Source organism: Galeopterus variegatus, unplaced genomic scaffold (assembly GCF_000696425.1).
Source record: "Galeopterus variegatus unplaced genomic scaffold, G_variegatus-3.0.2 Scaffold1119, whole genome shotgun sequence".
Classification (NCBI taxonomy): Eukaryota; Metazoa; Chordata; class Mammalia; order Dermoptera; family Cynocephalidae; genus Galeopterus; species Galeopterus variegatus.
Window position 1 is genome coordinate 352,213 of NW_007727230.1, and position 11,117 is coordinate 363,329.

Here is an 11,117-nt window from a genome sequence, read left to right on the forward strand (position 1 = left end):
GGGGTGGGGGTGGGGGGTGTCTTAGATAACGCCTCTCTGGGCCGGCAGGCGCCTGTGTGTCTATGGTTTCAGTAAATGCGTCTGTTGCGGCATCTAGTGGCCGCGGGTGGCAGAGCTGGCTGATGAGTTTTGGCTCGTATTCAAGTTAGCCCTCCAATCTGGAAACAGGGTGTTCGTTTTTTCACCCTAGGACAAGGATAATCGGGCATGCAATTCCCCCTGGATCAACTTGATCAGCATTTAGACACACACGCCAGGGAATATTCCCCAGCACTTTGTACGTCCTTTACATTATAGTCCTTCCCCTCCACGGTGTCCCATTGCATGGGATATACTTACACTAACTATTCCTTGTTTATCTGAGATTCAAATTTAACTGTGTCTTGTACTTTTATTTGTGAAAGAAGACTGTGAGCTTCCTTAAGGCAGAGTCTTGTGTCTAAAAAATTTTTAACTCTTCGTAGAGTCAGTACGTTGCGTAAATCAGGCACTTTAAAAATACTTGTTGGTCAGCCGTGAAGAAGATAGAAGACAACAAGACAGTTGTGTTCATTGTGTATGTCAAGGCCAATAAGCACCCGATCAAGCAGGCTGTGAAGAAGCTCTGTGACATTGATGTGGCCAAGGTCAACACCCGATCAGGCCTGATGGAGAGAAGAAAGCATATGTTCGACTGGCTCCTGATTATGATGCTTTGGATGTTGTCAACAAAATTGGAACCATCTAAACTGAGTCCAGATGGTTAATTACAAATGTACAATTTTTTCATCAAAAATAAATAAATAAAAATAAAAAAATAAAAATGCTTGTTGGGTGGATTAATCAAGGAATGAATGAATGGAAATAATACTTTTAAACAAATATTTTTAAACTATAGACATAATTAATATTGGAAGTCACGTATAGAGAAACAGAAAAGAATATTGGAAATTTAACCCTGAAAACCTGCTGAAGGAAAACAAAGAATGTGGCTTGGGAAATGAGAGACAAGTTAAAAATGGAACTGCACACATTTTTAAAATTTTTATACCTGTTATTGCTTGTAATAATATGTAAGTACTGGGCCGGCCTGTGGTTCACTCGGGAGAGTGTGGTGCTGATAACACCAAGGCCACGGGTTCGGATCCTATATAGGGATGACCGGTTCGCTCACTGGCTGAGCGTGGTGCTGACAACACCAAGACAAGGGTTAAGATCCCCTTACCGGTCATCTTTAAAAAATTAAAAAATAATAATGTGTAAGTACTGTTGAGCACTTAACAATGTAGGAGAACTTAAATTATATAATCTAATGTGTTTTGTATTATCTAACTTCACAACCTTATGGTATAAATGTTACTGCCAATTTACATACTAGGTAATTGAGGCTTATAGAATTGAAGTACCCTGTACTGGCCAATTGGAAAAAAAAAAAAAAAAAAAATCAGAGAATTAAAGTAACTTTCCTAAAATCACCCAGCTAGTAAGGGCTAGAAACAGGATTTGGATACACATCAATCTGATTCCCAAGTCTCTGCTCTTAGCCAGTATGATACACTGCCTCTAAGACACTCCTTGTGAAACATGCTTGCAGGGAAGCTTTTTCTTCTGCAGTTTAATTCAGCTAATGTCAAGTTTCCAAAGAATCAGCACCAATTGGTCTTTGCTGAGTTTCTGAGGTCCATGTTGGTGGCCCTAGAAGGTGCCACAAAAAGGCAGTAATTCCAAATAGGATTTTTGCTTTTTTTGAAAATAAGAATTTGTTCGTCTTTCTTAAAATGTGTGCTTTTTGTAATAAATATTAAAAATACAGTTTGACATATAGCCCTCCATACATGCAGAGTTTAAAAATACCCAAGCTTTCTAGAGATTCTATTAGAAGGTAATTGGAGATGGAATTGATATGGGTAGGAGTGAGAAGTCTATAATGCAATGCTTAAGAATGGAGGTTTGAAGGTTCAGCAGCCTTTGTTTGAATCCTGGCTTTTCTCTTTTCTAGCCATGAGACCTTTGGTAGGACAGTTTTCTTCTCTGTACCTTGGTTTCCTCATGGGTAAAATGTAGGTAATAATGGTACCTACCTCAGGGAATTCTTGTGAGGATTAAATGAGATAATCTGTGTGAAGAAGTTAGAGTAATGTTTGGTACCTTGTAAGTGTCCAATAAACATTAGGAATAAATACACAGGAGATGTAGAGAGGCAGTGTGTTATAATGAGAAAAGCTGGCTTTGAATCCTGGCTCTAGCACGTACTGGCTGTGTGAGTTTGGGCAAGTGCTTAACTGCTTTGATCCTCCGTGTCTTTATCTGGATTGTTGTGTGTCTTTATCTGGATTGTTGTAAAGGATTAGCAATAACATGTGTAAAGTACCTGACACAAAATTAGCACTCAGTAAAAAGTGCTGTTAATTGCAGCATAGATTTAATATGGTCGAGTGCTGTAGGGTTGAGCCAATTTGGGATAAAATGATAAAATTATATAGGAAAGAACAGCTGAATCAATTATACCTTGAAAAGTCTGGAATTTGGCATGGAAGAGCTACCAAGAAAATCAGAAGACTAGATTTTTAAAAATTGAAACGTATTGATTATACATATTTATGGGATACAGAGTTATGTTTCAATACATGTATATAATGTGTCATGATAAAAGCACAATAATTAGCATATTCATCATTACTCTGTAATGATGGCATTGGATCTTTCCTCTTATAGCCATTCGATAACATGCAGTAAATTATTGTTAATTATAGATGCCTAGATCAACTGTACACCAATAGAACTTATTTTTCGTATCTAGCTGTTTTGTATCCATTATCTAGCCTCTCACTATCCCCTCTTCTGGGTTGGAGACCAGATTTGAGTCCTGTTTCCATTATATACTGGTCTAGAAACTTTGGGTGAATTGCTTAAACTTGTCATTATTTTATTCATATTCAAACGGACATAGGCACAATAATTGCCCTGCTTCTTGCGCATGGGGTTTTTTTTGAAAGATATAACTTACAAATCATAAAAATTCACCCTTTTAAAGTTAACAGTTCAGTGGTTTTTAGTATATTCATCTGTATCTGATTCCAGAACATTTTAATTATTCCAAAAATAAACCTCACACCTATTGGCAGTCACTCTCCATTCCTCCCCTTCCTGAGCCAGTCAAAACCACTAATGCACTTTCTTTCTCTGTGGATTTGCCTATTCTGGACATTACATATAAATGGAATCACCTAAGATGTGGCCTTGTATCATGCTTCTTTCACCTAATATTTTCAGGGTTCATCCACATTGTAGCATGTATGAGTACTTCATTCCTTTTCTATGGCTTAATAACATTCCATATCATGGATATACCACTTTTGTTTATCCATTCGCATACTGATGAATGAATTTGGATTGTTTCCACTTTGGGGCTACTGTGAATAATGCTGCTATGAACATTAGAGTACAAATTTTTGTGTTAACATATATTTTCAGTTCTCTTGGAGGTATACCTACTAGTCAAATTGCTGTCATATGGTAACTTTACGTTTAACTTTTTGATAAACTGTTTTCCAAAGAGGCTGCACTATTTTACATTCCCACCAGCGACTGTTCTAATTTCTCCACGTTTGCCAACACTATAGTCATCCTAGTGGTTGTGAAGTGGTATCTCACCACGGTTTTGATTTACATTTCCCTAATGACTAAGGATGTTAAACATTTTTTATGCGTTTACCCACCATTTATATATCTTCTTTGGAGAAATATCTCTTGAAATGCTTTTTCTATTTTTAGATTAGATTATTTGTCTTTTTAATGTCGAGTTTTAAGAATTCTTTATATATTCTAGATACTAGTCCATTATGCACATGGGTTATTTCATATTATAAATAATCTACTGGCTGTGAGAGCGGCTTTATAAACTGTACGAGGTGACGCAATATAAAGGAAAACGACGACAGTGAAAGAACACAAGTACAAGGCTCCACAACTGGGGGCCAGCCCCCTACCCGGCGTGCACAAAGCCGGCTCGGCAGCCCAGAACTCACAATTTCCCCACCGCACGGGCCACGCCCCCTGCCCTTTGACCCACGCCGTTTCCGGCTGGAGACGTGGCTCAGGGCCGCCATCTTGGCAAGAAGCGAAGCGGCAGCGGCTCCTGGCAGGGGGGCAGCAGGTCCAGAGAGGCCGGTGTTCCCCTTCCCCTTACCCCAGCTCTAGCCCCGTGGAGCCGGAGCGCGGCTGCGCCCCACCACCGCACTCACCATGGTAAGATCCCAGCCAGGCCCCGAACTCCCGGGGGCCTGTCCTCCGTCGCCCCCACTCCCTGCTGGCCGGCCTGGTTCTGGGGCCAGAGGAGCCCCGCCCCAAGTATCTGGAGCCGGGCGCTTCCCTCCGGGCTCGGGGAGCACGGTGGCCTCCCCCTCCGGTGCACGGCCTCCCGTGAGATCGAGAGAGCTGACTCCGCTCCTTCTGCTGCCGTCTCCATCCCCTGCTCCGCAATCAACTGGACTCCCTCCTCTCCTGGGACTGGCCCCTGAGACGGGCCCGGGGATTTTGCTCCGCAAGAACCGCGTCGTGGTTGTCGTGTGGGCCCCACGCTGCGGACCTCGGCGCTGATATCCAGCCGGTTCCCTGGGCGCTTAGGCTCAGCAGGCGGGGCCGCTCTCAGGAGGTTCCCGTCTGTCTGTTATAAGCTCGCCTCCGACCCCCGGTATTTGGTAGGCCGTTGATATTCGAAATCTAAATCCATTGGTGTTCAGGACTTTGGAGGCAGAGAACGGGAAGGAGTAACTTCTAACACTAATTTGTAGGACCCAAGTGTCCCTGAAATCTTCCACTACTTCTGTAGAACTTAGTGTCCATTCGTCAGTGTGGTTGGGCGTATCCTGCACTGGGAAAATGTGAGCGAGTTATAGAGAATACAGGGTTTCTGTCTTCAAGGAACTTATTGTTCAGGTTAAGTAAAATGTGTGTGTGGCATATCGTAATCAGATGTCTCACAGGAGGAGTAAGAGAGCTGGGTTATATTCTGGAACCGGTCCCTTGCCTTCAGATGCATTATCTTTGTGTACTCATCTGTTACAGAGATGGGGAAAATTAATGTGGGTGAGGATGGGAGAAAACACAGAACTGCTGATTCCACTAAATCTCGCTTATCATTGTAATTTGGTGTCAGTCTTACTAAGTTTTATTGACAGCCCTTTAGATGAGAACTTGGATAGTGCAGGATTCATGCTTGGTCTTTAAACCACTGAAAGGTTTTTTTTTCAGCCTTACATACTTGAATAGTGTCAAGCAGGTTTGCCTCCCAGAACTTCTGTGTTGGTCATAAAATTTCCAGAAACTCGTTTTTTCAGTACCACTAACAGGCTCAGTATTTGGATAGTGATTTTGAAACTCCATTTCTTTTATATCCTGGAAGTATTCCTGGTACATTTTATTTTATTTTATTTTTGTCCTTTTTCTGACCGGCCGCACCGCGCTCAGCCAGTGAGCTCATCGCACCGGTCATCCCTCTATAGGATCCGAACCCGCGGCCGGGGCGCTGCTGCGCTCCCAGCGCCGCACTCTCCCGAGCGCGCCACGGGCCTGGCCCATTCCTGGTGCATTTTAGAGTATGTTATAGTTTTAATAGCGAAGTTAAAGCCTTGATTATATAAACCAAATATAGATACTCTTTACAAAAATCTTGTTTGTTAAAAGGTTCTTGGAACTTATTTTTAATTGATAACAGAGATGGTAAAGCCCTCGGTGTTAAGTGATGTATATAAAATATAAATTTTGCGTGTTATTTTGACATATGTACAGATATATACAGTTGCGTCATATATTTCTGAATTTGGGACTAGGCATGATCCAGTACACACAGATCTGTGTACTCTGGAGAACAATTTATCTCAGTTCATTCTGCTCTGTAGAGTCTTAAGACATTGGTATTATTTCTGTGTAATATTTTCAGTTCCTACTCCTTTACAGAGATATCCCTAGGCAGTACAAATGTCCAAATAGGGTGAAATTTTGATCTAAAAGTTAATTTTTTTCTCAATATTTTATTAACAAAACTTTCAAACATCTGGAAAAGTTCAAAGAACTAACACCAGCTAGATTCTACAGTCAACATTTTACTGTATTTGTTTTATTATACATCTAATCATCCGTCCATCCCTCTCTCCATTTTTTAAAAAATTCATTTTAGGGCCCAGCCCGTGGCGCACTAGGGAGAGTGCGGTGCTGGGAGCGCAGTGGCGCTCCCGCCGCGGGTTGGGATCCTATATAGGGATGGCCCGGCGGCCGGTCACAAAAAGGACAAAAAAAATAAATAAATAAAAATAAAAATAAATAAATTCATTTTAAAATAAGTTGCAGATATCAGCCCATAAACATTGGTTTTTGAAAAATAAATTCCCTTTGGCTTTAGGTGTTAAAGTGCAGAATGTCCTAGACTGCAAAGTCCCAATAGATAAATAAATGAACAAATAAATGCAAAAACAAATGGCTTATGATGACTTCATTATAAACAGAAGTACGAAGAAAGGCATCTTTTGATTTTATCTTTTTTCTAGTTTTCTGCAAATTAATGAGAACATGTTCTTATTTTATTAACATTTGTCAGATATCATTATAGTCATTTTCTTATTAAACTTACATTTGAATAAACTTGATATTAAGTCTCATGATAGCAGCTATCTGTAAACTCTTTGCTTATTTGTAGAACTCTGTTCTTACTAAGAGTAGACAGTGAGTAAACTTACTGTGGTGTTCACATTAAATATAAATATGATCACATTATGTTCAGCTCCCAAAAGTCATTAGTTATTAGAAAGCTAGATTTGGGATTGTGTGCTACACAGGATGAAGGAGAACCTGAAATCCTACACAGTAATAACAGATCCGTTAGGTGATTATTGTTGCTTGGTTCTTTCCTTTTTCATATAAGGTACAGCAGCCATATGTTGTTGTATTCTTTATGTATCGTTTTGATAATTGATTGAGGAAACAAACAATGAGAACAGTTTTGAGTTTCCTTTGATTTGCCATCTACTTTGTCTTCATATAGGAAGTTCACTGCAGAAACCTATAATGATGTCTTTTTAAAAAAATTCCCTATAAGCTTTGGTTTTAGAACAGACATGTGATAGACTTTAAACTCTCACTGAGTAAATTATTTTTCAAGTCTTAGGCTTTGTATGTGGTCTAGATTTTATTGTAAACTTTTCCTCTGATTTTTTCTGTAATTACTTCATGTAAATAGGAAAGACAAAATAGTCCTCTGTGACAGTTGTAGAAACTAGCCTTAATATGACCTTGAAGAGAGTGTGTGTGCGTGTGTGTGTGTGTGTGTGTGTGTGTAAAATGTTACAGTGAATTACAAAGGAGAAAGTGACTGTAATTCTGGAAGTGAGGAATCCTGAACCATTTAGAGGTTCAAGGAAGATCTTGACCTTTTTTTTGCGAATTGTGCATATTTATGCTGAATTATCACCTGTTATTCTTATGCCTCTGTTGCACACATGTATACACACAAATGATTTGTTTTGGTTAGGCAGTTTGCCTTCTAAAAGCTTAATATAAAATACGGTTCCAAAGTAGTGGAGCAGTGGTTTTGAAATGAATGTATTGTGCATTTTCTATTACTGTAAAGTTTTCAAATGCTTAGACTTACAGAATCCTGAAGACACAGGGCACATTTAGATTTCACAGAAACTAACCTCCTATTTTAGCGATATTTCAGTAAGTAAGTGACTTATCCAAGGTCACATAATTAGTGACAGAGGAATAACAGAAACCTAATTCTCCAGGTTTCTTTACTCAAGGCATTTTCCAATCCATGAAGTTAAAATCTGAGTAGGAGTCAATTGTTATTTAATCCAAAAATAAATGATAGTATACTCAAACCATGTAGGTGTTAGAAGTTTTAACAGTCCTGGAGAGATCATCTAAACTTCTGGGTCCTTGGTTTTTGCATCAAGACAATCAAAGTCTCTTGAAAGTTCCTTTTAGTTCTAAAATATTCTTTTCCAAAATTGTAAAAAATTTCAAAAAACAACCTTAGAATCATATTTATTCATTCTTCCCCAAAGAAAATCAGATCAAATTACAGTAGGAAAATTTGTTAATTTACTCTTTAGTATATGCTATATTTTAATGATTGTTAAACATCAGTAAACATTGATTTGAAGAGCTTTATTATTTCAAGGCATTAAATAAGACAGATGGTAATTTAAAATAGGATAAATTTATCTTGTTTAGAGGTGACCATACCTTCTAGCTGCGTTAGTAACTGTAATGCTGTGAATAGAGACCTATGTCAGCTGCATGGACCCAGTGATTGTGGTGTCCTGGGTGTTTTGAGGTTTAAGCCATATTTAGTGTGGGGAACTTTGGTCCTAATTTGAGAGCCTTATTTTGCTCGTGTCTGGGTAATGGAATGACTCAGAGAGTCCCAGAGTTTTTCTGCTGGAGACCTACTAGTTTACCCTACTGTTTTCTTCATTTTTACATACTCAAATACCCTAATTCATCAAGCATGACTTAGATGCTGTTTCTTCCACCAAGTCATCCCTGATACTACCAGCCAGAAGTAATCTCTTCCTCCTCTGAATTTCCACAGCACTTTATCAGTAACTCTCTTATGTTCCTTAACACATTCTGCCATTGGTTATTCCTGTTTGTGTCTTATCATCCCTACTAAACTTTTTTTTTTTTTTCCCTTTTTGTCTTTTTTACTGACCGGTAACGGGATCGTAACCCTCGGTGTCACGCCCGTACTGGGGACCGGCAACGGGATCACAACCCTTGGTGTTGCGCCCGCACCACGCTCAGCCAGTGAGCGGGAACCGGTCTCCACATGGGATCCGAACCCTCGGTGGGAGCGACGCCGCACTCCCAAGCGGCACACTCTCCAGTGCGCCACCAGGCCGGCCGTAAGCTGCTTTTATTACTTGCTGTTTTGGCATGACCATTTCCCCTAGGATATAGTCGGCTCTCCATATCCGTGGGCTCCACATTCTGGATGGCGCACTCTCCAGTGCGCCACCAGGCCGGCCCCCTACTAAACTTTTTATGGCAGAATGTCAGTCCATTTCACCTTAATTCCCAGAAGCATAGTAGGTGTTCAGTAAATAGTTATTTAGTTAATTCTTATAACAACGTTGCTAAAGTGGAGTTCGTCAGTACGTATAATTAGCCTTTGAATATGCCCAGTCATGAAAGCAAAGTGGATGGATTGCCCGTCTCCATAGCATGTACCTTTCTGTTCCCTTTTCCCTTTTATGTTGCCTTTGATGTTAATTTTTACCTAAATGGAGATGTTTTTAACTCCAGCTGCAACCCTAAGAACTATTCTTGATCCTGAAAGCATTGGTTCTAACAAGCTTATTATTAGATATGTTAGATATGGGCTTTGTATTAAATATAGCATGTTTACATAGGTATGAAGTTTTTGTCTGCCAACTGCCCCCCAAAATAAAATAAAATAAAATAATAAAGTTTTGGTCTGAGCCATCCTTTCTCTAGATAGGCATTTTATTTATCTTTACTTATTCCTTCAAAACCTCATAAAATTCTAATTTAGGGGACCATAGTTTCCTAAGTCTATGATTCTCAGACATTTGGTGTCAGGGGAGGCTCTACAGGTATTACATTTACAATATGCTCACACTTATTATTAATATTTCTCATTGCATGAAGTGATACTCTATGGGCCATTTGAGAATACTGCTCTAAAGGATGTATGAATTACCTGAAATTATATGTAAAATTTTTTCAGGAGAGAGTCAGTAGCCATTATTTGAATATCTAAGTATTGACAGAGCCATAAAGGTAAAAATCCATTGCCTTGAAGTGACATAAATTTTTTTAATGAGATGCATTATTAAATGGTGCTGTTTTACATTGTGAATATACTTGTATGTGGTATAAGTTGGTTAGTGCTTTGGCTTACAATTTCAGTATATTCATTTGACCCTCATAATAGCTTGTGAGGTAGTCATATGATGCTCCATTATACAGGAAAAGAAACTGAAGCTAAGAGGAGTTGAGTAATTAAAGGTCAGACAGGTTGTAAATAGAAGAACAAAACTAGAATCCAGATTTTCTCATTCTGTCACTTGATTTCTCTGGTTATCAACTTGGTTTTTTGCACATTTAGGACACTATTTTTAATTCATTTGGTCTTTGTGAAAAGGAGAAACTAATGTGAGGTGATCCCAAATGTAAGAGAATTCCCCTTTGTCCTGACTAGAATATTAAGAAAAGCTCTTTGCCAATTGGAATATATAAACTTTTTTTTTTAAGATGACTGGTAAGGGGATCTCAACCCTTGACTTGGTGGTGTCAGCACCACGCTCTCCGAAGTGAGCCAACCGGCCATCCCCATATAGGGATCCGAACCTGTAGCCTTGGTGTTATCAGCACTGCACTCTCCCGAGTGAGCCACGGGCCAGCCCGGAATATATAAACTTTTAAGAATGTAGCAAAAAAAGTCAAATGTGTTCTTAAAATATTTAATAATTTACTTATATATACATGTTTAAAATTATATTAAAAAAATTTTAATTTAGAAATAATTGCTTTTTTCTATTTTTATATTCATGAAACAATTTTATCCAAATTCTTCATACCATCATCATCATCACTAGAACATCTGAATCATCAGTTTTCTAGAACTTTTATGTTTTTGCTACTTAGCACTTTTGAGTCCATGTCATGATATTGGCACTTTTGTAAATTTTGCCCCAAGACATAAAAACATATCTATGTAACATTAGGACAGTTGATTTTAAAAGGGATATTTATAACTGATGTTCAGCACATGAAATTGTGAGTTCTGATCCTCAGGATAATTACTAAATCAGGTGACCTTTTATTAGTACTACATACAAAACTGGTATAGTTTGAGACTGAAGGCAGTGTCTACCCAAAACAACTCATTTAGTTGTTCACCATACAGTAATTGTTAGTTGTTCAACATACTGAAATTATATGTAAAATTTTCACATTTAATTTTTAATTGAGGGAGCATCTTTTTTTTTTTTTTTTCCCTTTTTGTCTTTTTTCGTGACCGGCAACGGATCGCAACCCTCAGTGTCGCGCCCGTACCAGACCGGGACCGGCAACGGGATCGCAACCCTCGGTGTTGCGCCCGCACCTCACTC